We start from the raw sequence: 23,233 nt of genomic DNA, 5'->3' as shown, positions 1-23,233 counted from the left end.
ATGGCAGAGGAGGCAGTTGTTCATGAAGGCAATTAGCCACACATTCCATATCCTCTTCTTATTCCTGACTCTCCTTCTTTCTCTATTGTTTCAGGTAAATAGAGACCAATCTGTGTGCTGTGGACAGCCATTTGCAAGCTTTTCAGACCCCAGGCACTATGCCACAAACTAGGAGGTAGAACAGAAGCACTAAACATATTATTAGGCCAATTAACTGGGATGTCCCACGAAACCAAGACCCTAAACCTCCAAACCAAAGAATCAATTCCATGAGCTGTTTGGTTGGTCATAAGCAGTCTCAACAGCTACTCTGTTTTGGGTCATTGTTGGAATGATATCTCTTGCACAACTTTTGCCAATTCAACTTTTTACAGGTGTCCAACTTATTGATGCCAATGACATTAACTGGCTGTGCAACTCTACCCTTAATCAGTGCGATTTTCCCATCACTGTAATTAGTACAACCTCCATGAAGGACAATTGGGCAATATCTATCAAAGTTGCAAGTTGCTAACCTTTCACCCAGCAGTTCCACGTTGGGGAATATATTCTACAGATACTTGTGCATATGCTAAATGATATAGATTCAAAGTCATTCATGGTGACATTTTTGATCATAGAAAGAGGTTAAATAAATTATTTTTACAATGAAGTGATATGTACCTGTAAAAAAAAAATTCTAGGAATGATTGTGTGATAAAATATGGGATAGAACAGTATGTATAATATACCTTTTGTGTAAAATAAATGAAAATCAAAATCTATATTTGCATTTTTTTGAACATTCATAACTCTGGAAAGATTTATAGACTCTATGAATCTCTACATGGTAGGGAGGGAGGTTCTGGTCAGGTTAGAAGGAAAAGAACGTTTTTTAGCTTTTAAATCTTAGACTGGGGTTTGTTTTTGAACCAAGTGTGTGTATTATCTATTTAAATTTTTTGAAAAAATTATCTTAGATCCATTTATACAGCTGAAAGAGAAACACTCTCTCCATCATGACAGGCGTTGTATAGTCTGATTAGATAAGGATTTCTAGCTGTGAGATAGCTCGCTCAAGGGTTTAACAGAGGAGAGTTTAATAAAAGGATGATTTGTAAAGACTCACAGATTTAAGGGAACTAACATAGGTGAGTGAAATAAGGAGTCACCAGCAAGAGCAGGTTGGAAGGGGGAAGGGCTGGTGGTGTTAGCAGAAACTAGAGGGAGCTTGACAGCTGTCATAGAAGATCTGTAGGGAAAAAACTTCTTACTATAGAATGCAGCTACTGCCCAAAATGGCAGGAAACAACCCAAATGACCATCAACAGATGAACGGTAACCATGACATGGTGTATACATCCAGTGGAATATGACTCAGCCATAAAGAGAAATGAAGTTCCAATCCTAGGATATGGATGAACCTTGAAAATATTATGTTAAGTGAGATAATTCAGACAGAAATGGACAAATACTATATGATTCAACTTATATGAAATATCCAAGATACACAAAAGCAAAGAGACAAAATAATTTTAGTGGTTATGGGGACGGGGAGTTATTGTTTAAGGGGTTTGGGGTTTTCTGTTTGGAGCCCTGGTGATGCAGCAGTTAAGAACTTGGCTGCTAACCATAAAGGTCAGCAGTTTGAATCAAGCAGCCACTCCTTGGAAACCCTATGGGGCAGTTCTCGTCTGTCCTAATGGGTTACTATGATTAAGAATCTACTCGACTGCAAGGGGTTTGTTTTTTTTTTGGCTTGAGTTTCTGTTTGGAATGATGAAGAACTTTTGAAAATAGGTAATGGTGATGGTTGTACACGTGGTGAATGTAATTAACGTCACTAAATTGTACACTTAAAAAGGATTAAAATGGCAAAAAACAAAAACAAACAAAAAAACTAGCTAATATAGACTCTCCTATCATGCTTGTGAGAATATAAAATGGTACAATCACTTTGGAAAGATTTGGCAATTTCTTAAAAAGTTAAATAGTCATTCCACTTTTAAGCATTTATTTACCCTAGAGAAAATAAAGTGTGTGTCCATACAAAGACAGGCACATGAATGTTCATGGCAACTTTATTTGTACTAACCAAGAGGGGAAACAACCCAAATTCATCAACAGGTGAACGAATAAACTGTGGTATACTCATTCAATGGAATAACTCAGCAATGAAAAGGAATGAACTATTGGTACACAAAACAACAGGAATGGATCTCAAAACAAACATGTTGAGTGAAATAAACCAGGCAAAAAAGAGCACACATTGTATTAGTTCATTTATATAAAATTCAAGAAAATGCAAACTAAGCTATAGCATAAGAAAGCAGATCAGTGGTTACTTCAGCCAGGAGCTGTAGGGAGGGACAACAGAGAAGAATTATATGGGGCATGCAGAAAATTTGGGGGGTAGTTATTGTTGTTAGGTGCCATCGAGTAGGTTCTGACTCGTAGTGACCCTGTGTACAACAGAACAAAACACTCCTGGGTCACACACCATCCTCATGATCGTTGTTATGCTTGAGCCCATTGTTGCAGCCACTGTGTCAATCCATCTCATTGAGGGTCTTCCTCTTTTATGCTGACCCTTTACTGTACCAAGCATGATGTCCTTCTCCAGGGACTGGTCCCTCCTGATAACATGTCCAAAGTATGTGAGACGAAGTCTCGCCATCCTTGCTTCTAGAGAACATTCTGGCTGTGTTCTTCCAAGACAGATTTGTTCGTTCTTCTGGCAGTCCATGGTATATTCAATATTCTTCGCCAACACCATAATTCAAAGGCACCAGTTCTTCTTTGATCTTCCTTATTCATCATTCAGCTTTCACGTGCCTATGAGGTGACTGAAAACACCACAGCTTGAGGCAGGTGCACCTTAGCCCTTAAAGTGGGGGTAGTAAATATGTCTATTGACTATTGTGGTGATGGTTTCCACTTTTGATATATATACCAAAATTTATCAAACTGTATACTTTAGACATGTCTACTTTGTTGTACATCGATTATACTTCAATAAAGCTGCTTTAAAAATTTTTTAACAGAAAAACAGTGTGTAGGGGCAGTAAGGAGCAGAGAAAAATCACCATCACGACCTTTCTCTCCTCCCCCCTCCCTGATTTAATTAAATAGGGCAAAAGTTACAATGCATTGTGAGACACTAAAATCACGAAATTATTACATATTCACTTTGAAAACACATGTTTGTCAGGCATATTTTGAGGGTAATGACAAAAGCCATCTGAAATATCATAACAAGAATATAAATATTGTTGCCTTGCAGAAATGCTTGGCCCTCAGGCTACATACTGTCTGATAAACACCTGCACAGAAAAATTACATTTCCCAGTTTGCCAACTATTCTATGTGAGTGTTGGGAAGTGCATCCTGTGGATAAGAAAATATAATGTGCATTTTGTTTATGAAATTCTATTTTTGCTTCATTTGAAATTGCAACTGGATGAAATCTTTCAGTAATACCAGCCAAGAGAAGGTTTGGCTTCCAGAGAATTCAGATTTATTCTTTTATAATTAGGATTATGATTATCAAACAGACCAAAATACCAGGCTTCACAGATGACCATAATTTCTTCCCTGAAGACTGGTTTACATTTGAAGCCAAATTCTAGCAGAATGTTCAGCTTGCAAAGTCCATCTTCTGCACCCAGGGAGATGGGTGATTTTTAGCCACATGACAACCCTCTCAGTGGAAAATACACATTGACTTTCATCGTCTGTGGCTCTGAGCTGGAAACATACAGACCACATTCAATTCTAATTGATCGTGTTTTGTTTTTTCCCAATTTGGCGTTAGTTAAAAATTGTTTCTTTTGCACACGTTCAAATATAAGAATCAGCACAAAGCCAGTTCCCATGAGGCGAAGGCTGCCGCACTGCTCCATCTCTGACAGCCGCCACTCCCCCTTCCCTCAGCACTTTCCTTCCCCTGTTTGGGTTCGGCAGTTCACGGTACTGTCTCACAGAACTCCGGAGCCATACATACAGTTAGTGGTTTATTAAGGAAGTAACAGGGTACATTTTGGGGTCAGGATCAACAGGCTATAACTCGGGATCAGAATCAGGAAGCATGTAGGCAAAGCCTCCCTTCTCCAGCAGAGGACACCTCCCTCAGCTCCCCTCAGCCCCCTGAGGACAGGCTCCTCTCAGCTGCCTGAGAACAGGCTCTTCTTGGCCATCTGAGGACAGGGTCCCCTTAGCCCCCTGAGGACAGGCTCCCCTCAGCCCCCTGAGGACAGGCTCCCCTCAGCCCCCTGAGGACAGGCTCCCCTCAGCCCCCTGAGGACAGGCTCCCCTCAGCCCCTAAGGACCGGCTTTTCTCGGCCCTGCCATCTGTCACCATGGACTCTGCCGCAGGGCCCCCTCTGGGCCCGTCACCTCCAGCTCTATCCATGAACCGCTTCTGGGCCTCTTGATGTCTTCAGTGTTCAGCCCTTGATACATGTTACAGTTCTCTTAGGAGATTTCTTGCCTCCTCTCTCTTTCTCTGCTTTTCTCTTCTCTTTTCTTCCTTACACTTCTTCCTGCAGCTTCTCTTCCCTTCTTTCTGGCTGCATATATACAAAGCTCTGTCAATTTCAAGGGATGGCCCTCCCACCAGGGTCACGAAGTGACCAATCCCCTCTTGGTAGGCCGCAGACACTTCATTTACATAGTATATTGACCAATCCCTGTAAGGTACACACCAATCACAGGGGACGCTGCAGCTCAGGATCAGATAAAAAGTGTCAAACCAAGTTGTTTACAGCATACCCAGGAAATGTCAATCAACCGAGGCAAAAGTAGCAAGCTCTCTGGAGTAGGAAACTAGGGCTTCAGGGGAAATCTCTCAAACTGGAATTTCCAAAGAACCAAGGCAAAACAGCACATAAAGAAACTCATTTCTCTACAACATGTTAATGATATTTATTTTGCCCCAGCTTAGACATCCTCAGATATTGCCTATAATAACTCTGAATATCTAGATAGAAGTTTTAATAACCTAGAAATTTCTCAGACATGTGTTAGTTTTCTGTTGCTGCATAGCACATTCCCACAAAATTAGTGGCTTGAAACAGCTCCTGTTTTTCAGGAATCCAGGTACAGGTGAGTCAGACTCGTTGCTCTTGGTCTCAGCAGGTGGAAATCAAGGTGTTAGCTGGAGTTGCAATCTCATCTGAGGCTTGAGGTCTTCCAAGATTGCTGGTTGTTGGAAGAATTCAATTCCTTGTGATTCAACAACTGAAGCCCTCAACTCCTAAAGGCTCCTTGCCATTTGCTGCCAGGCAGCCTTCTCCACAACATGGCGGTTTGTTTATTGAGGGCTAGCAGGAGAAAATCTGCTGCTGCTTTGACTCTTTCCCTCCAGGCAGCTGCAATAGAATCTAATATTAACATAACTGTGATGGTTAAGGTTGCGAGTCAACTTGGCTGGCCATGTCAGTGGTTTGGCAGTTGTGATGCAGTTTGGCAGTCATATGACGATGTAAATCGCCTCCATGATGAGATCTGCTATGAACAGCCAATCAGTTGAAAGGGAGTTGCTTTGGGGGTGTGGACTGTATCCAATATATGTGGCCCTTGTGGCAAAACTCATGGGCTTTTGCTCACTCTGGATCCTGCATGTGTCTCACCAGCCATCTGACCTCCAGTTTGGGACTTGAGCCAGCTGCTTACCGGCCAATCTTGGGATTTTGTCAGCTTCCGCAACCTATGAGTCAGAGGCCTGCTGTTTGACCTGCCAATCTTGAGTTCATCAGCCCTACAGTCATGTGAGTTGGGAGAAGCTTCCAGCCTGACCCATAGACTTGGCAGTTTCCAGCCTCTGCACCTGGGTGAGCCATTTCCTTGATATGTCTCTCTCTCTGTCTCTATACATATACCTATGCTTCACTGGTTTTGTTTCTCTAGAGAACCCAGCCTAAGACAATAGCTTAACGAAGGAGTGCCTATCCCTTTATATTTACACTCAAAGCCAGGGGATTACGTGGGGTGTACACACCAAGCAGCGGGGATCTTGGGGGCCATCTTAGAACCCTGCCTTCCACACTATTTACCAGTTATTACGAGGAGGAGAGGAGAAGGGGGTGGCTTTGAGTTGACCTGTGGATGCTTTGAAACACAATCTCAACCTAAATTCCGGTGTGTCCAATGCTGTTACCCACTTGCTGGCCCTAACTGAAATTTCAGCTTTCCGTGATAGAAAAACAGGACTTTAGACTTGGATCTGTAGAATCGAATTCAGGGGTGTTATGAATTTGCACGGGGGATAAGATGATGCCAAAGGGCTCTAGAATAATGTTGCTTTTCAGGAGAAAATTATGCTAGTTGTCTGCATAAATTCTATCCGGATTCAGACGAACAAATGATGGTCATTATTAGCGAATGATAACAATCACTACCAGGTGAGTGCTTACTCTGTTAGGGGCACCACACGTATTATTTCCTCCAGCCCTCCCCAGGAGTAAATTGATGCTCAGTTAATGTTAATTATGAATAAGTGTTAAAATGTTAAAAAATTAATGAATTTTTATTGCTTAACGTTCTCAGCTAGTTGGTCTCAGAGCTAGGGATTCAAACCTGGCTCCATTTGAGTTCAGAGTATATCCTCTAAATTTTACAGACAGAAGCCTGTTACCGAAACTAGGAGCCCCAGTTATTGAAACTAGAAGTTCTCCTTGAACTTGTGCACAAACGTTTATTGAGTGCCTCCTATGTGCTAGGCATTATTCAAACCACAGAGAACATAATATTGAGCAAAAGAACATGGTCTCTGCCTTCTAGAGTAGGCTCTTAAGTGTCTACCAGAGTCTGATCAGGGAAGGATTACCCAATAAGCAAGGTATGCATGGGCCTACTTGTGCTTACTTACTAATCTGTGGTGCACAATTTCACCTGTTTTCACCACAAAAAACCAGGTGAAATTGTGCACCACAGATTAGTAAGTAAGCACAAGTAGGCCTGTGGGTACCTTGCTTTTTGGGTAATCTTTTGCATTTTTTTTTTTTTTTTGCATACCTTGCTTATTGGTTAATCTGGCCCTGTCTGAGATCATAGATTTTCTGAGATCATACATTTTCTTTATATCAAATAATGTTACTACTAATATTACATTAATACTATGCTATTGTACTAATACTATGCTACTGTTACCACTAATAATACTAATAACAGAGGTATAATCTATGTTTGCATGTGAAAGCTGGACAATGAATAAGGAAGACCGAAGAATTGATGCCTTTGAATTGTGGTGTTGGCAAAGAATGCTGAATATACCATGGACTGCCGAAAGAATGAACAAATTGTCTTGGAAGAAGTACAGCCAGAATCCTCCTTAGAAGTGGGGTTAGAGAGACTTGGTCTCATGAACTTTGGATGTGTTGTCAGGAGGGGTCAGTCCCTGGAGAAGGACATCATGCTTGGTAAAGCACAGAGTCAGTGAAAAAGAGGAAGACCCTCAACAAGATGGATTGACACAGTGGCTGCAACAATGGGCTCAAGCATAACAATTATGAGGATGGCACAGGACCGAGCAGTGTTTCATTTTGTTGTACTTAGGGTCACTATGAGTCGGAACCAACTGGACCAGCACCTAATATCAACTAAAAACAACAATCTATATTATTAGTTTTATTAACAATACTAATCAGTAACATTAACAATATTGTTCTATATTGAATATAATAGATATGCTTGGGTTTCTATTTTGGTCACAACCAATCTAAATTTTTTTTCTAACTGTGGTTGTTGTTGGTTGCTGTCGAATTGATTCCTAGTCATGGCAACCCCATGTGTCAGAGTACAGCTGTGCTCCATTGGGTCTATAATGGCCAATTGTTTGGAAGTGGTAGATCACAGTTCTTCCTTCTTAGGCACCTCGAGGTAGACTCGAGCTGTTAACCTTTTGGTTGGCAGCTGAGTGCATTAACCATGGCATCATCCAGGGACTCCAAAAACAAAAAGAAAATGATAGATATATTTTTTATTTGCAGCTATTATAAAACTTTTCAAGAATAGTGAGAAACCATGTTTTGTGTGTATGTGTAAGTTTGAGAAAGAAACTATTTGGTGAAAAAGTAGTATTAACCATTGCCAAACCCAAAAAACCAAACCCATTACCATGGATTCGATTTTGACTCATAACGACCCTATAGGACAAAGTAGAACTGCCCCATAGGGTTTCCAAGGAGCGGCTGGTGGGACCTTTTGGTTAGCAGCCAAGAGCTTAACCGTTCTGCCACCCAGGCTCCTATAACCCTTGTAGGATTGAAGATTAGTAAAACCTGAATTATAAACTTGGATTGTCCTTATGTGGTGTGTGTGTCTCTGAGCTGGAGCAGGGTTACCCAGTTGCCAGACCGAGCATGTGCTCTGGGCATGAACAAAGGCCGACACCAAACTTGTAAAACCAAACCAAATCCATTGCTGTTGAGTCCATTCCGACTCATAGTGACCCTATAGGACAGAGTAGAACTGCCCCATAGAGTTTCCAAGGAGCGCCTGGCAAATTTGAACTGCTGACCCTTTGGTTAGCAGCCATAGCACTTAACCACTATGCCACCAGGGTTTAAGTTAGTAGATAATTAAACAGGGGAGACTGACAGCAAGTGTGAGAGCAATAGCAAGCAAAAGAGAGAGAGAGAGAGACTGAGATTGACTTAGTTTCAAATAACTTACACAGAATTTTGCAAACAGGAAATCAAGAAAGAAACGGTTTTCATAACTATGTAAATATAAATTGTTTTGTTTTATGTAATGGGAGAGAATCACCTGTACTATAATGTTTTCAGTGATTTGGGGATACTAAAAATCTTAATCCAGTCAGTCCTATTTTGGATTAACTACTTACTATCTTTGGTTCTCTTTTTGTGGGGCTGGTCATGAAAACAGGAGCATGCATTTCCTATATGACAGAAATAAAAAAAAAAAAGAAATAAAAATGTTTAACTTCCTCTGTGAATTAAAGAGACAACTATTGCCACCTAATGGTGGCGGTGTAAACTGCAGTAGGTTCTCATTTCTTTAATAAGTATCTGCAACTTCTACAGCATATTGGACTGTATGAAAAACAGAATCCATATAAAATACAAACGGCCTTAAAACAAAACAATCTGGCAATGATAAATACGGGGACATCCATTAATATCATCAGTGCATTATTTTCTAATGATAGGACTTCGAAAGATTTTATGCCTCGTGGTTAAAAGCTAGGGCAGCTAACCAAAACGTCAGCAGTGAATCCGCCATCTGCAACTTGGAAACTCTATGGGGCAGTTCGACTCTGTCCTGTAGGGTCACTATGAGTCGGAATCGACTCGATGGGCAACAGGTTTTATTAACATCAGACATTAGTATCAGTTCTGATAAACTTCATGATGTTAATTATGCTACAGAAAAAGCATGATACAATTTTCTCTTGGGAAGCATATTTAAAATGTTAGTTAAAACTGAGATTTATTGCATAATTTAAGATGAACTTCTCTAAGGTCAGAGTTAGGTAAGTTGATCAGTACAATGAGTTAAAGTAAATGTAGTTATCATTTATATTTAGGATATTGCTGTGGGGTCAATTCTGACTTGTAGTGACCCTGTAAGTGTCCTCATAGGACTCATAGTGTCCTATAAGGACAGAGTAGAACTGCCCCATAGGGTTTCCAAGGAGCAGCTGGTGGGTTCAAACTGCTGACCTTTTGGTTAGCAGTTGAGCTCTTAACCACTGCTCCACCAGGCTCCAGGCTCTCTGAGGAGACAGTAAAGACAGCTGCCTATCTAGCGGAATCTTTAGGTTGCCACGTCCAGTCATTGTGTCTCCAATTAAAATGAAAATTGCTCCTCAACATGACTGACGTATTATGTCTTTGTTCATGTGTTTATTAGTTTGTTATGTCTTGTCCATATCAGAGCTTTTTGGAAGGACGTGGGACCAGAAAATTTAGATGAATAATTAGAGAAGAAAGCTAGTCCTGACTCTGCGGCAAATGTGGAAGGAAGTGTCCAGTGTGAAGCTCTTTCCTCTCTGACATTCCTAGGGGAGCCCCAGGGAAAGGAAAGATTTTGAGGGCAATGTTAAGGGACTAGGGAAACTATTTACCTATTTTGTTATGTTAGTGGTAAAGGATCTGGAGCCAGAAGATCACCATGCGTTAGTTGTATAACCTCTACCAGGCCATCTCTTAATCTCTATAAGCCTTGCTTTATCTATTCACAAAATGGGTATAAAAATACTTGCCTAAGGACAGGATGAAAGAAGCCCTGGTGGAGTAGGGGTTAGGGTTGCTGTGAGTTGGAATTGACAAAAAAGGAGCAGATTTTTTTTTGGGGGGAGGGGGGTGATTGTACTTTCTATATTGGTTTTCTAAGCAGCCAATTAATTGAACATTTCGGTTTCTTCTAATAAATTTTTCACCTGACCCTTTTGTGTTTTTCAAGTATACAATCAAATGTACTACAAAATGAAAAATTTTCCTCCTGTTTTTATCTCTTATGCCTCAGGTCTTTCAATTACGTCATTGTCTTGGGTTGTATCTCAAAACCAAAATTAAAAAACTGTGCTGATGATGGACAGCTTTCTGTTGTTCCTGACTTTAAAAGAAATGCTTTTAGTTTCTGGCCCGTGATGGTTAATGTTATGTGTGACCTTGGTTAGGCCGTGATTCCCAGGACTGTGTAACTGTCCTCCATTTGTTCTTTCCCGAATGTATAAAATGTTTTGCAGTTAAAAGAATATCTTTAAAGGAATAAATCAGCAGAGTAAAAAACAAATGTCCTTGGAGTCAGATGATTCTAGCTCCAACCTGGAATTACTTTTCTATTTAGGAGAGTTTGGGATTTTGGACAAATTAAATATTTTCACTAGGTACGAGTTTCCTATGTCATAGAATCACTCTGAGAACTAAATAAGATATATGTATATATCCTGATTTAAAACTTACATGGTACCTGCTCAACAAATCATTATTCCCACATTTGTTGAATAAATGAAGGAATGAACAATCATGACACCATGTCTTAGAATTATAATGAGTGAGTTAATGCACAGCCTTCCTCAATTTAGAATTCAGGAGCGTGTCCGATGGAGTAAACAAGATAATCATTTCTGTATCTGGCAAGAGGTATGCAGTGAGTCTCGTCATTGTTTGACCTTTACCTTTTGACATCAGCAAATAAAACATTATTTTCTGCCCACCTGAGAAAGCTGCACCTTTGGTCATCATGTCTATTATTTGTCTTTATTTAAAGATGTTTTCTAGAGTGTAGTTCCAAGAATTAGTCATAGATGGCCTCCTCAGCAACATCTCTTTGCCTTGGAAATGAAATGCTGCTTAAACCTTGTCATATGTTTTGCTTGTTAAAAATAATGGGCATGTTTATTTGCCAGTATTTAACCTGATGCTCATTAAAAGCCAGCCTCTTCTCCCTACACTGTTTTACCACTCCCCCCCATTCCAAAATGGCGGGACTCATCATGACTCTGTCAAGTGTTACGTCTGTGGTAAAGTTAGACACACTGGAATCAAATTGACTACACCTGTGGAAAAGACTATGGAACAGCTCAATATGCCCAGTCAGAACAAGGCCAAGGGCAACATGCAGAACAGACCATCAATTGCTCATATGCTAGTTCATGCTGAAACTGAAGAAAATTAAAACTAGTCTATGAGAACCAAAGTACCACCTTAAGTATAGCCCACGTGAATTTAGAGAATATCCCAAGAATAGATTTGATACATTGAACACTAATGATGGAAGACCAGACGAGTTGTGGCATGACATCAAGGGCATCATATGTGAAGAAAGGAAAAGGCCATTAAAAAGACAGGAAAGAAAGAAAAGACCAAAATGAATATCCGAAGAGACTCTGGAACTTGCTCTTGAATGTAAAGTAGCTAAAGCTAATGGAAGAAATGATGAAGTGAAAGAGCTGAACAGATGATTTCAAAGGCTGGCTGGAGAAGACAAAGTAAAATATTATAATGAAATGTGCAAAGACCTGCAGTTAGAAAACCAAAAAGGAAGAACACGGTCCTCAGCATTTCTCAAGCTGAAAGAACTGAAGAAAAATTCAAGCCTCGAGTGACAATATTAAAGGATTTTATGGGCAAAAGATTGACCATAAAGAAATAGACACAATCACTGTACCAAAAAGAATTGATTGATGTTCAGCCATTTCAGGTGGTAGCATATGATCAAGAACCGATGGTACTGAGCGAAGAAGTCTGAGCTGCACTGAAGGCATTGGTGATAAACAAGCCCCCAGGAACTGACGGAATAACAATTGAGATGTTTTAACAATTGGATGCAATGCTGAAAGAGCTCACTTGCCTATGCCAAGAAATTTGGCAGAGAGCTACCTGGCAAACTGACTGAAAGAGATTCATATACATTGCCCATTCCAAAGAAAGATGATTCAACAGAAGGGGGAAATTGTCAAACAATATGCATATCACGTGCAAGTAAAATTTGCCAAAGATAATTCAAAAGTAATTACAGGAGTACATCGACAGGGAACTGCCAGAAATTCAAGTTGGATTCAGAAGTGGATGTGGAACAAGGGATATCATTGCTGATGTCAGATGGATCTTGGCTGAAAGAAGAGAATACCAGAAAGATGTTTACCTGTGTTTTTTTGACTATGCAAAGGCATTTGACTGTGTGGATCATAGCAAATTATGGATAACAGTGTGAAGAATTTGAATTCCAGAACACTTAATTGTGCTCACATGGAATCTATACATAGCTCAACAGGCAGTCATTTGAACATAACAAGGGAATGCTGTGTGGTTTAAAGTCATGAAAGGTGTGTGTCAGGGTTGTGTCCTTTCATCATACTTATTCAATCTGTATGCTGAGCAAAAAATCTGAGAAGCTGGACTATATGAAGAAGAACGTGGTATCAGGGTTGGAGGAAGACTCATTTGCAAACTGCAATATGCAGAAGACACAACTTTGCTTGCCGAAAGTGAAGAGGATTGGAAGAATTTTCTGATGAAGATCAAAGACTACAACCTTCAGTATGAATTACACCTCAACATAAAACAAAAATCCTCACAACTGGACCAATAGGCAACATCGTGATAAACACAAATTATTGAAGTTGTCAAGGATTTCATTTTACTTGTATCCACAGTCAACACCCTTGGACATAGCAGTCAAGAAATCAAATGATGGATTGCATTGGGCAAATCTGCTGCAAAAGACCTCTTTCAGGTGTTAAAAAGTAAAGATGATTTGAGGACAAAGGTGTGCCTGAACCAAGCCATGGTATTTTTAATCACTTTGTATGCATGTGAAAACTAGACAATGAATAAGACAGACCAAAGAAAAAGAATTGATGCCTTTGAATTATGGTATTGGCACAGAATATTGAATATACTACAGACTGCTGGAAGAATGAACAAATCTGTCTTGGAGGAAGTACAGCCAGAATGCTCCTTAGAGGCAAGGATGGTGAGACTGTGTCTTACTTGTTTTGGACATGTTATCAAGAAGGACCAGTCCCTGGAGGACATCATGCTTGGTAAAGTAGAAGGTCAGCAAAAAAGAGAAGACCTTCAATAAGGTGGATTGACAAAGTGGCTGTCACAATGGGCTTAAACATAGCAACAATTGTGAGAATGGTGCAGGACCGGGCAATGTTGCATTCTGTTGTACATAGGGTAGCTATGAGTTGGAACAACTCAATGGCACCTGTTAACAACAACGACGATTAGACGCCCATAATAGAACGTGAAGTTTCTGGTCAGTGGCAGTGGGCAGGGTCTCAGTAGGCTCTTGGTGTTTGCCTCTGCCTTCTCTCAGTGGGGAGCAGAAAGTCAGAATTTATATGTGGAATTCTCACCTTGGCCTCACACAATAAGGGCCAGTGTGATGTCAAAGACTAATATGTTATATCATTTCTCCAGGGTTAGAGATTAGCCAAAGTCACATTTTTCTTCAAGGTTAGAAATTAGGAAGATTGTTTAGGTTTATGTCTCAAGGATAGTTTACAAAGATTAACTATGTTATGTCTTTTTATCTCAGCCTATCAGGTCAAAGTCAGTTTAAAGGTTGTTTACATTCTTTACATACTCCACATGCTTCTGTGTGTCAAAGAAGAAAATCTTTTAGTCCGTTAGGAGTGAAAGAAAGGGAGTTTTACTGAGGAATAATATAACTCAAGCTGGGCAGCACTAAGTAAAAATACAAAGCACTCTGCAGTTCAAGCAGAGGGAGGGGTCTATATACATGGAGAACAAAGGAAGGTTAGGGAGTTAATGATTGATTGTCGATAAGATCTGATTCAGCTTGAAGTCCTTTGAAATGTAAAGGTCAGCCACTTGGCTAGGAGGGAGTGAGTTACACCTAAGCGAGCGGTGTTAGTCACACATGATCCAGTCATATATGATTATAGTCATACATGATTACAGTCATACATGATTACAGTTCTGAACATATTTTGCTCGGGAACAAATTGTTTACATCTTGACACATTCTTCCCATGAACAAAGGTTTTACATCCTGACCTTTTTCTTCCTGGGAATGCATGTTGCCCCATCATTCTTACATGTGACATGCATCCCTCCAGTTTGAAGCTTTTCCATTTACCTGAGTTTCTGTGTCTAAGGTCAGAAATTTTCTAAATAGCTTTCTCATGACTTACAGGTTTCTAATGGCTTATAGTTAAAGTCAGAAAGCCTCGCAAAGATAGACATATTTCTATTTCTTAGTTCATGTCATGAGTGCTTGTATGTATGTATTTTGAAAGCACAATAGTGCCTTATACCTATGGGATTTGAGATCATTTTAGTAACATACAGAACATTGAGCTTCCGGGGAACGCTTTATCTGAGCCCTTCTCCTGCCTTGTTGACTGAGTTTTGCACTTTTTTTCTTTTGTTTCTCCCTTTTATTTTTTTCACATATGCCTTTGTTCCACATGTTAACTGGAGCCAAATAATCGGACCCTTGGCTTTCTGTAGGGTTAGACACACAAAAGAAGTAAGGTGCTGGCTCTGGCTCTTGAGATGAGAATAACCCAGCCACTTCACTCATTAACTCTATGCCACTCTGCCTCTACCCTCCCCTGTCTCACTTGCCCTCCAATTCAGATTCTCTGGGTACCAGCTCCTGGTATCGACCAACATCTGGGTGGGATGCTAAGTACCATTGTGATTCATGGTGAAGGAGTCACTGAGAGGTCAGAAGGGCAGTGAGGAAAACAGCTGAGAATGAGGGCAGCTGTGTGAACTCACCCCTTAGGTGCCTGGCAGGATTCCCAGTAACTAATGACTATAAATTTAATGAAGAAATCATTGGAAGAGATGGCCAAAACACAGCTGAGGCAGAAGCATCATTTAGCTAGCCAGAGCCAAATCAAAGTTAGAAATTATTAGAACGATTTGATCAATGACTTCTGCTGCAATTTAGATCCCTGGTTAAATAGTCTTATAATATATGTAATGTACAGTTGTGCTATCCAATATGGTAGCCGTTAGCCATATGTATCTATTCAGTTGTAATAAATGTACAACACTAATGGGTGATGTTAACACAGTGGCGGGGAAGCGGGATATATGGGAACTTTGTATTTTCTGCACAAGTTTTATGCAAACAAAGAAGCATAGTCTATTCATTTTTATAATACAAAAAGTAAAATATTACCCACATGATGACAATTTACTGAGTGTGTAGTATTTATAGGAAATATATTGCTCCCAGATTAAAAAAAATCAATTTTTGATTAAAAAAAATCAATAATCTCATCTAGTACTTCCTGAAGAAAAAAAATTGCAGTATATTTACTAGAGCTGTTTTAGATAGGTTTGAGGTATATCTTGCAAAATAATGCCTCCAGGTGGTATACAACAGTTTTTGAAATTACTAGTTTAATAAATTATTCACCTTGAAGTACTAAGAGTGTAGGCTTTAAGTACATTTCAAACTTAAACCATCCCTTAAATTTCCTAATTTGTTCATTTTCATTACTTAATATACTGTTGGGAATACTTTATCTTCGGCCATGTCTAGACATACAGATGGTTTTGATGAGTTCAGTTTAGAAAGAGGCTGAGTATAGGGAATTGACCAATTAATATATTCAAACTAGGCATATTTTTTCCAAAAAAAACTTTTACGAAATCATCTCAACTGAATTATTCACCTTTCAAGTGGTAATTCTCGCATCATGTAGCCCAGAAAGTTCATTTATTTCTGGCCACTCCCCTCAACCTCTGAGCCTCCATACCCAAAGGGGAAAAATGTCGGGGAATCTCAGTGAACATGCTGGTATTTTGAATGATTGATTGATGATTGCTGTTTCTTAACACCATTAAAACCTTTGGACTGTTAGCAGCCAGTGGAGAAGTATTTCAACTGTTAACAACCCATAAAGTTGCTAAATTTGACATTCCTGTGGGAGTACCAGTCCTGAAGGCATGTTATGCCTTTTCCCCTGCTGGTTTCCCCAAGTTTTGCCTTTGACGCAGTTTCTTTTCTCTCCCAGGACTGTAAAATTGTTTGCTTTTAAGTCATCTTTATTTGCTTGTGTTCAGATGTATTCAGATATATCAGCTGGAGCATAATCGTTGAAAAATATCTAAATGACTCATAGTTATTGTCCAGGTTTGACTAGTAAAGTGCAGAAAAGTGGCACAATGGTCGAGAGCTCAGCTGCTAACCAAAAGGTAGGCAGTTCAAATTCACCAGCCTCTCCGTGGAAACCCTATGGGGCAGTTGTGTTCTGTCCTGTGGGGTTGCTATGAGTTGGAATCGACTTGATGGCAATGGGTTTGGGGTTTTGGGGGGGGAGGTTAGTGAAGGTTGGCACCCAGTCTCAGAAGCTGTATTTATGACTGGGGTGTAATCAAATAGAGCCAGGACTTGCCAAACAGGATTCTAGAGGGATTGTGTTTAACTTAAGGCTTAGACATTAACTTTGATGGTAGGTAGAAGTCATTCATTCCAGGTAGCTGGGGAGATGGCATTTTTTTTTTTTTTCAGTTAAATTAACCAAAGGACTTGACAATCACTGAAGCCAAACATTGGGTTAAGAGCTATTAACAACATTTAACGAGCTTTAGATAACAACTTCCTTGCCCCTCCCCAAGGATCTGGCAATAAGTCCATCCAGAGGCTAAGTGGATTGACTGGGTTCTGGCCTGGAATCCTTGTTCTGCGTTGTATCAGCCCATTGGAATCCTTTTCTGTGGCCTGATGACATTCTGTACTGGGATGCTGCTCCTTTGTTTCTGGGCCTTTCTGACTGTTTACACAGAGCCCCCAGCCTTCCCATCATAAATGTTCAAAGTTCACTTCAAGTACAGGACAGTTTGTCTATACGCAGCCCTCTGCCCCCTCTGGTGCTTGGCTAAATGCTGACCCATTGCCTGCTTCTTTTTATTTATTTATTTGCTTGCTTTTTTAGTGCTAACCCAGGAATGGAGTTCCTTTTCTTGGCTCCCTTTGATTACCCATTCATGGGGCGGAGTCCTTTCCCCTGTTGGGTTTTTGACCTTCGCCACACTCTGCTCCACCTGCTGGGTTTGCTCTCCCACATGACTTAGCTTATTTTGGTTGAAGGAGTTATTTTCTGATCGAGGTCTGAGTTGAAACACCCCCTCCCTATTTGAGTGAGGTCCTGGCATTTGTTGTTTTTGTTAGGTGCTCTTGAGTCAGTTCTGACTCACAGTGACCCTATGTACAACAGAATGAAACACTGCCTGGTCCTACAACATCCCCAGAGTCATTGCTACGTTTGAGCCCATTGCTGCAGCCACTATGTCAATCTACCCTGTTAAGGATCTTCCTTTTCTCCTGATCTTCTACTTTAAAACCAAGCATTACACCCCTCTCCAGGGACTGCTCCCTCCTGATAACACATCCAAAGTACATGAGGCAAAGTGTCGCCATCTTTGCTTATAAGGAGCATTCTGGCTGTGCTTCTTCCAAGACACATTTGTTTGTTCTTCTGGCAGTCCATGGTATATTCAATATTCTTCACCAACACCGTAATGCAAAGGCATCAGTTCTTTGTTCTTCCTTATTCATGGTCCAGCTTCACAAGCATATGAGGTGATTGAAAACCCCATGGCTTGGGTCAGGCCCACCTTAGTCCTTAAAGTGACATCTTTGCTTTTGAACACTTTAAAGAGGCCTTTTGCAGCAGTTTTGCCCAATGCAATGTGTTGTTTGATTTCTTGACTGCTGCTTTCACGGGTGTTGATTGTGGATCCAAATAAAATGAAACTCTTGATAGCTTCAGTATTTTCTCCATTTATCACGATGTTGTTTACTGGTCCCGTTGTGAGGATTTTTATTTTCTTTGCGTTCAGGTATAATCACTACTGAAGGCTGTAGTCTTTGATCATCATCAGTAATTGCTTCCAGTCCTCTTCACTTTCAGCAAGCCAGGTTGTGTCATGTGCATATCGAAGGTTGCTAACGACCTTTCCTCCAATCTTGATGCCGTAATCTTCTTTACGAATAAATTTCAGCTTCTCGGATTGCTTACTCAGCATACACATTGAAGAAGTATGGTGAAAGGATACAACCCTGACACATACCTTTACTGATTTTAAGCTACTCAGTACCTCCTTGTTCTGCTTGAATGACTGCCTCTTGGTCTATATACAGGTTCCTCATGAGCATAATTAAGTGTTCTGGAATTCCTATTTTTTGCCGTATCATCCATAATTTGTTATGATCCACACAGCCGAATGCCTTTGCGTAGTCAATAAAGCACAGGTAAACATCCTTCTGGTGTTCTCTGCTTTCAGCCAGAATCCATCTGACTTCAGCAATGATATCACTCATTCCACATCCTCTTCTGAATCTGGCTTGAATTTCGGGCAGTTCCCTTTCTATGTACTGTAACCGTTTTTGAATGATCTTCAGCAAATTTTTACTTGCATGTGGTATTAATGATGTTGTTTGATAATATTCTTTTTCTGTTGGACCACTTTTCTTTGGAATGGGCACAAATATGGATCTGTTCCAGTCAGTTGGCCAGGTAGGCCGTCTTCCAAATATCTTGGCATAGATTGCTTCCAGAGTTGCATCGACTTGGTATTCCATCAATTCCTGGAACCTTGTTTTTTTTTTTGCCAATGCCTTCAGTGCAGCTTGGATTCCTTCCTTCAATACCATCAGTTCTTGATCATAGGCTACTTCCTGAAATGGATGAATGTCAACCAATTCTTTTTGGTACAGTGATTCTGTGTATTCCTTCCATCTTCTTTTGATGCTTCCTGCGGTGTTCAGTATTTTGCCCATAGAGTCTTTCAATATTGCAACTCAAGACTTGAATGTTTTCTTTAGTTCCTTCAGCTTGAGCAATGCTGACAGTATTCTTCCCTTTTGGTTTTCTAACTCCAGATCTTGGCACAACTCACTATAATACTTTGTCTTTTCAAGCTGACCTTTGAAATCTTCTGTTAGCTTTTTTATGTCATTATTTCTTCCATTCACTTTAGCTAATCTATTATCAAGAGCAATTTTCAGCGTTTCTTCTGACATCCATTTTGGTCTTTTCTTTCTTTTCTGTCTTTTTAATGACCTTATGCTTTCTTCACCTATGATGTCCTCGATGTCATCCTGCAACTTGTCTGGTCTTCAGTCATTAGTGTTCAATATGTCAAATCTACTCTTGACATAGTCTCTAAATTCAGGTGGGATATACTCAAGGTCATACTTTGGCTCTCATGGACTTGTTTTAATTTTCTTCATCTGCAACTTGAACTTGCATGTGAGCAAATGATGGTCTGTTCCACAGTCAGCCCTGGCCTTGTTTTGACTGATACTGAGCTTGTCCATCACCTCTTTCCGCAGATGTAGTCGATATGATTCCCGTGTATACCATCTGGTGAGGTCCATGCGTATGGTCAACATTTATGTTGTTGAAAAAGATATTTGCAATGAATAAGTCATTGTTCTTACAAAATTCTATCGTGCGATCTCTGGCGTCATTTCTACCACCGAGGCCATATTTTCCAACTCCTGATACTTCCTCTTTGTTTCCAACTTTTGCATTCTAATCACCAGTAATTATCAATGCATCTTGACTGCATGCTTTATCAATTTCAGACAGCAGAAGTTGGTAAAAATCTTCAATTTCTTCATCTTTGGCATTAGTGGTTGGTGCATATATTTAAATAATAGTCATATTAGCTGGTCTTTCTTGTAGGTGTATGGATATTATCCTATCACTGACAGCATTGTATTTCAGGATAGATTTTGAAATGTTCTTTTTGATGATGAATGTGACACCATTCGTCTTCAAAATTTGTCGTTTCTGGCATAGTAGACCGTATGATTGTCCGATTCAAAATGGCCAATATGAGTCCATTTCAGCTCACTAATGCCTAGGATATCAATGTTTATGTGTTCCATTTCATTTTTGATGACTCCTGATTTTCCTAGATTCATACTTCATACATCCCAGGTTCTGATTATTAATGGATGTCTGCAGCTGTTTCTTCTCATTTTGAGTAGTGCCACATCAATAAATGAAGGTCCCAAAAGCTTTACTCCGTTCATGTCATTAAGGATGACTCTACTTTGAGGGAGCTGTGGTGGCACTGTGGTTAAATTGAGCTACTGCCGACCAAAAGGTAGGCTGTTTGAAACTCCCAGTGGTGCTATGAGAGAAAGATGTGGCAGTCTGCTTCCATGGAGATTTACAGCTTTTGAAACCCTATGAAGTCATTATAAGTTGGAATTGACTTGATGGCAGTGGGTTGATTTGGCTACTTCGAGGAGGTAGCTCTTCCCCAGTCATATTTTGAGTGACTTCTTAGAAACAAGGATGGTGAGACTGCATCTTACATACTTTGGACATGTTGTTAGGAGGGATCAGTCCCTGGAGAAGGACATCATGCTTGGCATAGTACAGGGCCAGCAAAAAAGAGGAAGACCCTCAACAAGGTGGTTTGACACAGTGGCTGTAACAATGAGCTCAAGCATAACAACGATTGTAAGGATGGCTCAGGACTGGGCAGTGTTGCGTCCTGTTGTGCATAGGGTTGCTATGAGTCGGAACTGACTTGACTGCACCTAACAACAACAGCAACGAAGCGCTTAGCTGCTAATTGAAAGGTCAACAGTTCAAAACCATCAGCGGCTCTGCAGGAGCAAAGATCTGGTGATTTGCTCCTGTAAGGATCACAGCCTAGGAAACCCTATAGGGCACTTCTACTCTGTCCTATAGGGTTCCTGTGAGTCAAAATTGGCTCGACGGCATACAACAACAGCATAATTAAATACCTAAAAACACAGTTACTGTCATTGCTTAATATTTTGAATATATTAACCATAATATTCCTTCACTCCTTTCCCTCCGTTTAAATAAGAGTTTAGAAATCGGTTCCCAGTATCTTAAGAGGTCTGTGGAAGGGCAAAAAGCACATGCTGCCTGAGAAAAAGTCATTTCCTGGTTCTTTTTTAAAGAGACTAAACCCTTGCTGGGTAGTGCAAACGTTAACGAGCTAGGTTGCTAACCAAAAGATTGGAGATTTGAGTCCACCCAGAAGAACCTTGTAAGAAAGCCCTGGCGATCTGCTTCTGAAAAAATCAGCTGTTGAAAACTCTAAGCATCACACACCTCTGACACACATTGGGTTGCCATGAGTTGGAATCCACTCAACAGCTACTGGTTTTCTGGTCAAAGTAAAATGACTTAAAAGAAAAGAGAAAACAAAAAGAAGATAGAGGGAGAAAGATCTTTCCCTGACTTCTAAGAGATTATAACCACCACAGAGAAGAGGGAAGCATAAGGACTAAGTCCAGTCTGCTGGGTGGCCCCGGGGAGGTGGGGAAGGGACTGGCTTAGTGTTCTGTAGGTTTCTATAATGCTCTCAAATCCCACGTGGTATAAGTCACTATTATGCTTTCAAAATAAATACGTATTAGCACTCATAATATGAACTTAGAAATATATCTACCTTTATGAGACTCTCTAACATTAACTATAAGTCATCACAAGTTATTTAGGAAATTTCTGAACTTGGAAACACAGAGACATGCGAAGTATGTAAATAGCATAAACAACCTGTAAGCTCATTTTTTTAAGCTCTCTTTGACCCAGTGTGCTGTGACACAAGAAAATATAACATAAATCTAAACAACCTCCCTAATCTCTAACCTTGAAGAAAAGATACATCATTCAGCTACTCTCTAACTCTGGAGAAAAGACATAACGTTCTAGTCTCTGAGGTCACCCTGGACTTTGTTGTGTGGAGGCAAGGTGACAAAATCACATATAAACCCTAAATTTCTGCTCCCTCACGGAGGGAAGGCAGAGATGGAATTGAGATTCTGTCTACCGCCGCCCATCTCAGACCCTACCTGTGAGGGACCTCCACCGACTTTGAGCCGTGGTGGAGCCTTCTTCCTGAAACCTCCTGTTAAAGGTAAAAGTCTGAAGTCTAAAGATTTGGACTCTAACCATTGAATTGACATTGCAATTGTAATTGTTAATTCTGGTTCTCTGATTCTAAATGCGGGTCGTGAGGTCTTCCTTTTTGCCTTGCCATGACTGCCTTGCAATAAACTAAATGAGTATATGCGTGTCAGACCTGAGTATCTCTCTATTAATTTTCTAAGATTAAATTTTTTTTTTTTAGTGGTGCAGCTAGCCCAGGTACCTCAAACAGCTATGGTGAGCAAGGCAGGCAATAGAAATCACTGAAAGGGTCTGATATAAGAAAAGTCATCATGCATAAATTATAAAAATGTCACCTGACACCTTGCCTTAGTGTCTGGGAGATAAATGAGTTTGGATGGCCTGTGGCAATAAACAGGGCAGCCCCTTCTCAACCCCGCTGACTGTTGCCACGTGGAGAGAAAGCCCACTCTTGTTAGGTCTTCTGATTTTCAAGAGAAGCCAGAAGTTTTGATTTTTTGGTGAACTCTCCTGGCTTTTCCAAGTTGGCTGAAATGTTTTATAACATTGTGTAGGCCAAACAAAACACATCTGCAGGCCACATGTAGCCTCCATGCCACTAATTTGTAACCTTAACTCTAGGCAAGCTGGGCTTCAGCTAAGATTCCTGTGCCTGAGGGTGGCCCTGAGACAGTGGGATGTGGTTGGTCTGAAGGGAATGTGCAGACAAGGACCCTGGGAACAGGAAAACTGATGACCAAGGACCAGAGGATACCACCACCACCGTTTTGGACCCATGACCTGACTGCAAAGGGTGGGCAAGAAGAGGAATTCCAATAAGTATTGAGGATAATTGCTTTGCCAGCCAGAGAGGATGAAGGCTGAAAATAGAGATTTATGGTT

At 40.4% G+C, this 23,233-nt stretch overlaps 1 protein-coding gene across 1 annotated transcript in view; it reads left to right on the top strand.

The window, feature by feature from the left end:
- Nucleotides 1-23,233, top strand: part of P2RY1 (purinergic receptor P2Y1) — a 297,571-nt gene that overhangs the window by 5,712 nt on the left and 268,626 nt on the right. The window contains exon 2 of the transcript XR_007515081.1: nt 5,613-5,810. The gene's annotated coding sequence lies outside the window, so the exon portion shown is untranslated. The remainder of the gene's footprint in view (nt 1-5,612; nt 5,811-23,233) is intronic.

This window comes from Elephas maximus, chromosome 23, assembly GCF_024166365.1.
Source record: "Elephas maximus indicus isolate mEleMax1 chromosome 23, mEleMax1 primary haplotype, whole genome shotgun sequence".
NCBI classification, from domain to species: Eukaryota; Metazoa; Chordata; class Mammalia; order Proboscidea; family Elephantidae; genus Elephas; species Elephas maximus.
The sequence above is the reverse complement of the archived record's forward strand: the minus strand, read 5'-3'. Positions and strand labels throughout refer to the sequence as shown.